Here is a 6469-nt window from a genome sequence, read left to right as displayed (position 1 = left end):
AACGCTATCAAGTTGTTTTGTTGTGGATTAAGCTCTTTTAAAATTATGGTTAAGAATTCATTTTTCCCCCTTTTATATCCCCTATTTGGGATTGGTTAGATGCTAAAATAAAATAAATTATTTATTTTTATTAACAAGATCTTTCATAAAGAATAAGAATTTAAATAGCTATTTTTGTATTGTACTTGGCATTTTGAAATATTAGACTATAGTTTTAATGAATTTATCATAATTTACAGTTTACATTTTGTTTGTCATTATTTATTTGGAGGAAGATTTAAAATTAAAAAAAAAAAAAAAACTTGATATTGGATTTACAAATCTAAGGATAGTATGAGAAAAATAAATAATTCATTTAAGATTTTTAGGAATAAACCAAATATTATAATATCACATTCCTAGGAATCTTATTAGATTTTTAGTTAAACCAAATATAGGAATAGTTACATTCCTAAGCATCCAAATTGCAAGACATCACATTCTTAGTAATCTGGATGCTAAGAGTAAAGTAAATTCCCCCGTACCAGATGCCACCTTATGGTATCACTATGGGATCGGAATCCTATAAAATCATACGATTCAAAACAAGATCCTACACCAATCCCACTCTAGGATATATCCTAGAAAGATTTGGGGCATTTTAGGGGTGTAGCAAATCTTGATCCCAATCACATTTACATTCTAAATAGATGAAAATAATATTTGGATAAGATTAGTCCAAAACCATTGATCTAAGATCCGAGGCTAAGTTATGGAGTCATAAGGTGCTAGACACCCACCCTAAAATGGTGCAATTGGTCTTGTAGAATATGATGGTCACCATTGTGTCATGCAATCAACATCCAAACAAGTCACAAAAACCAAATAAAAGAATGTTGTTCACATATAATTGGATCTAAGATCTAGGGTTTTTGGGGAAAACATTTTGAGCTTATGATAAAATTTTGAGAATATGGTGTGAATGTCTTTCTCTCTTGCTTTTAGGGGGTTTATCTATAGTAATCTTCTTTTTAGACATGTGAGTTCGGTTATCGATCTTTTTGTGGGCTTCTCTTAGTTATAAATGAGGAAAATTACCTTGGATTGGGAGCTTGGCCATCTCATGGTATAACTTAGCCACGCTTGGCCTCTCTAATTGAGAAACCAAGTTGTGTTCCATAAGCCAGGTGAGCTTGAGGAAAATTACTTTATTTTGATAGTTTGGAAGTAATCACAACTCAAACGTTGATGTGAACCTCGTCAAGAATAACGAGACCCAACAACGAAAGGGAACCCAAGATCGTTCTATGGATAGATTCAAATGGGAGACCTCGACCCGTTGTTTATGACAAACAAGAACCTCGGTATAAGGAAGACGCCACAAATGGTGGTGGAAACTCCGTTTGATAAGTCGAGATGAACGCCACGGGAATTCTCGATAAGTTTGAGTAGTTCTTCAAAGAACCAAAGAGAATAAACCTCACAAGTTTTATCAATAATGTCTGAAAAACGTTTACAGACTTAAATGACTATTTAAGGGCTCCTTAAAACTTGACAGATAAGAAAATATATTCTAAAATAACTCCTAATTGATACCTAACCATATTACGAATAAAGTTTGACCTAAAAAGTATTAAATGCACCTAAAAACAAGGAAATAAATCACCTAAACCTAGAATAACATTTTTTACATAGACCTAAAATATTTCATGCCAATTCTTAGCCTTGACCGGATCCTTCGAGAACTTGAATCAAGGTGACGATTTTTTATTGCCCACTTGGATCATGCTCAATGGGCCTCCACGAATTTGCTTGAGCCCATAACTCTTGGATGAGTCCATTAAGTACATCTTTGAACTTCTTTGCTTGTGCTCTCGTAACTGGCCCAATTGGTACTTGAACGAGATCCTTCGATGCGGTGCCTTGATCTCCATCATTCCCCTCCTCTTGAAAAGGATTTGCCCTCAAATCATCACGTACATCAAAAGGACTCAAATCAGTAATATTAAAAGTGGCACTTACATCATACTTACTAGGTAAATCTAGCTTGTAAGCATTGTCATTGATACTCTCGAGGACTTGGAAGGAACCATCTCCTCTTGGGAGCAATTTGGAACATCTTTTCGCCGGGAATCTTTCTTTTCTCATATGCAGCCAAACCCAATCTTTGGGTTCAAAAACCAGTTTATGGCGTCCTTTGTTGGCTTGTGTGGCATATTGCTCCGTTCTTCGCTCAATGTTGAGTCTTGCTTTCTCATGAATCTGCTTCACAAAGTCAGCTTTCTTTTTGCCATCTAAATTAACGTGCTCCGTTAAAGGTAAAGGAGGTAAATCCAATGGAGTTAAAGGATTAAACCCATACACAATTTCAAATGGCGAAAATTTGGTAGCAGAAAGAACAACTCTATTATATGCAAACTCAACATGTGGTAAACATTCTTCCCATATTTTGATATTCTTTCTAATGATTGCCCTCAATAGAGTAGATAAAGTCCTATTTACTACTTCAGTTTGACCATCAGTTTGTGGATGACAAGTAGTGGAAAACAAAAGCTTAGTACCTAGCTTACACCACAAAGTCTTCCAAAAATAGCTCAAGAACTTAGCATCTCTATCCGAAACAATTGTCCTAGGCATGCCATGTAATCTCACAATCTCTCTAAAGAACAAATCAGCAACATGTGAAGCGTCATCCGTTTTGTGACATGGAATAAAATATGCCATTTTAGAAAATCTATCCATGACCACAAAAATTGAATCTCTTCCACGTTTAGTCCTAGGCAATCCTAACACAAAATCCATTGAAATATCAATCCAAGGCTCACTAGAAATTGGTAAAGGAGTATACAAACCGTTGGGCTGCACTTTGGATTTAGCTTGCCTACATGTGACACATCTACCACAAATCCATTCGACATCTCGTTTCATGTGAGGCCAATAGAAGTGTTCCTGCAAAATAGCTAAAATCTTTGCAACTCCAAAATATCCCATTAATTCCTCACCATGTGATTCTTGCACTAATAACTCCCTTATAGAACAATTAGGCACGCATAGCTTATTTTCTCGAAATAGGAATCCATCAAGCTTAAAGAACTTACCAAAGGTGATTTTCTCACAAGCTCAATATTCCTCACAAAATTCGTGGTCTTCAACATATAATTCTTTAATGTGTTCAAAACCAAACAATTTTGCATCAAGTGTGGAGAGTAAGGCATACCTGCGAGAAAGTGCATCGACGACTATATTCTCCTTACCTTACTTGTACCAAATGACGTATCGAAACGTCTCTATGAACTCCACCCATCGCGCATGCCTTTTGTTTAGCTTGTGTTGACCCTTCAAGTGTTTCAAGGACTCATGATCGGTGTGAATCACGAACTCCTTAGGCCATAGGTAGTGCTGCCACGTCTCTAAAGCCCGAACCAATGCATATAACTCTTTGTCATAAGTTGGGTAGTTTAAGGCTGCCCCGTTGAGTTTCTCGCTGAAATAAGCAATTGGTCGTCCTTCTTACATAAGAACGGCTCTTATACCAATACCTAAAGCATCACATTCAATTTCAAACGTTTTAGAAAAGTTGGGCAAAGACAACAAAAGTGTGTTAGTCAGCTTCTCTTTGATTAATTGAAATGCCTTCTCTTGTTCTTCTCCCCACCGAAATCTAACATTCTTCTTGATCACTTCGGTAAGTGGTGCGGCTAAGCTACTGAAGTTCTTCACGAACCGCCGGTAGAAACTAGCAAGTCCATGAAAACTACGAACATTACCTACACTTGTGGGACTCAGCCAATCTTGGATTGCACGTACCTTCTCTTCATCAACCTGTATACTTTGTGCACTAACAACAAATCCCAAAAATACAAGCTTATCGGTGAAAAAAATGCACTTCTTTAAATTAGCAAACAACCTTTCTTTCCTTAGCACATCTAAAATGGATTTCAAATGTACTACATGATCGTCTATATTTTTGCTATAAATGAGTATATCATCAAAATAGACAACAACAAATCTGCCTATAAATGCACGCAAAACATGGTTCATAAGTCTCATAAAGGTGCTCGGAGCATTAGTCAAACCAAAAGGCATAACTAACCATTCATACAAACCATATTTTGTTTTAAAGGCGGTTTGCCATTCATCTCCTTCTTTTATTCTAATTTGATGATAACCACTTTTTAAATCAATCTTAGAAAATATGAAAGAACCATGCAGCTCATCTAACATATCATCTAAGCGTGGGATAGGATGACGATACTTTATCGTTATGTTGTTGATGGCTCGGCAATCAACGCACATTCTCCACGTCCCATCTTTCTTAGGTACAAGTAAGAAGTGAACTGCACATGGGCTCATGCTCTCCCTCACGTGCCCTTTCTCCAACAATTCACTTACCTGCCATTGAAGCTCCATTGTCTCCTCGGGATTGCTCCTATAAGCTGGTCGGTTTGGAATGGTTGCACCGGGAACAAAATCAATTTGATGTTCAATTCCTCGGATTGGAGGTAACCCATGTGGTGTTTCCTCGGGGAAGACATTCTCGTACTCCTGCAAAAGAGAAACAATAGAACTAGGCAAAGCAAGGTCAAGTTCGTTAGTGTTTAAAAGTGCCTATTTGTACAAAAGTACAATCATCGGCTTATTTGAAAACATTGCTCGCTTGATCTCACTCACTTTTGCATAGAAATTCTTTTGTTTTCTCTCTGATTTTCTCTTAAGGGCCGAACTTTGATTTTCTTTTTCTCCCTCATTTTTCTCGGCCTCTCTCTGATTTTCACTCTTTTTCTTTTGCTCACTCTCTTTCTTTTGATCACTCTCCTTCTTTTGATCACTCTCCTTATCTTACTTGATCCTCGTATACTTGCTGCGGTGTCAATGGTACAAGAGTGATTGATCGTTGATTAAGTACAAAAGAGTACTTGTTCGTAAAGCCATCATGCTTCACTTGCCTATCGAACTGTCATGGACGCCCTAGCAATAAGTGTCCCGCTTGCATTGGTACTACATCACACAACACTTCATCTTCGTATTTACCGATTCGAAATGCAACTAACACTTGCTTGTTCACCCTGATCTCACCACTATTATTTAGCCATTGCAACTTGTATGGTCTAGGGTGCTTTACCATGGGCAATCCCAATTTCTCCACCATAATTGTGTTTGCAACATTAGTACAACTACCACTATCAATAATCACACTACATACCTTGTCTTTAACGTTGCACCTAGTGTGACAGATGTTCTCCTGCTGTATTTCACCAACTCCTTTTGCTTGCAAACTCAATGCTCTCCTTGCTACCAATGTCAATGTGCCAGGGGCTAAATACTCCTCCTCTGAAATATCCTCTAATGGCGGCATGTCGTCGATGTCGGAGTCTTCATCATCGGTCACAATTTCACCATTGGCTTGCAACACCATGACTTGCTTGTTTGGACATTGACTTGCTATGTGGCCCCTGCCTTGACATCTAAAACATTTAATATCACGATTCCTAGAGGTAGAGGCTTCGGTTTTACCTTGAGGAACGTGGCTGGTGGTCGAGGACTTGGGCTCGAGTTTGGGCGTTTGTGACTTGTCTAGTGGCTTAGCATTACTCGATTTCCAAGAGATAGAACTAGAGTTATGGCCTGCACGTGTCCCATTCCCTCTCTTGAGTTGTTGTTCCACTTTGATAGCCATATGCACCATATCTTCCAATTCCACATAATGCTGCATCTCTACCTTACCATAGATCTCCTGGTTTAAGCCAAGCAAAAATCTAGCCATTGTAGCCTCCCGATCCTCCTCTACATTAGCGCAGATCATAGCAATCTCCATCTCCTTGTAGTAATCCTTTACGCTTTGACTCCTTTGTTAAGACCTTGTAGCTTTTTGTACAACTCTCGGTAGTAGTAACTTGGAATGAATTGCTTTCTCATCACTACTTTCATCTCCTCCCATGTGTCTATTGGGTGTTCTCTATTCCGCCTCCTGTTTATCACAAGTTGATCCCACCAAGTAATAGCATATTCAGAAAATTCAATCACGGCTAATTTTACCTTCTTTGTCTCGGAGTAATTGTGGCAATCAAACACGAACTCCATCTTCTTCTCCCACTCAAGATATGCCTCAGGATCAGACCTACCTTGAAAGGACAAAATCTTCATCTTAATACCACCCAAGTTGTTATCTTCGCGATTCCTAGCTTCTCTAAATCTTCCTCCAGGTCTCCTATTGCTAACAATGGAATCCTGATCTTCTTCTTCATCAAAACCAGACTCATAACGCTCTTCATCCTCCTCCCTCGGAGGAACTCTTTCCCTTCTACGCAAATTACGACCGTTTTGTGGTTGCTGCTCACGTCTATTCTCCATTTGATCTATCCGTTCGTGAACCTACGCCATCTCTATCTTCATCACACGCCTCATCTCACTCATCATGGCCTCTAAAAACATTTTTGGATCAGCCAATTTTGTATCATCTTCAGCAATGCTCTTACCACTATCGTGAGAC

General features: G+C 38.5%; 1 pseudogene; it reads right to left on the bottom strand.

Annotated features, from left to right (window-relative positions):
• Positions 1 to 1746: 1746 nt before the first annotated feature.
• Positions 1747 to 6330, bottom strand: LOC115949929 (annotated as a pseudogene).
• Between the last annotated feature and the right edge of the window lie 139 nt (positions 6331 to 6469).

The sequence above is a fragment of the Quercus lobata genome, chromosome 6, assembly GCF_001633185.2.
Source record: "Quercus lobata isolate SW786 chromosome 6, ValleyOak3.0 Primary Assembly, whole genome shotgun sequence".
In the NCBI taxonomy this organism is placed as follows: domain Eukaryota; kingdom Viridiplantae; phylum Streptophyta; class Magnoliopsida; order Fagales; family Fagaceae; genus Quercus; species Quercus lobata.
Note: the sequence above shows the minus strand (reverse complement) of the source record. Positions and strands in the feature narration are given on the sequence as shown.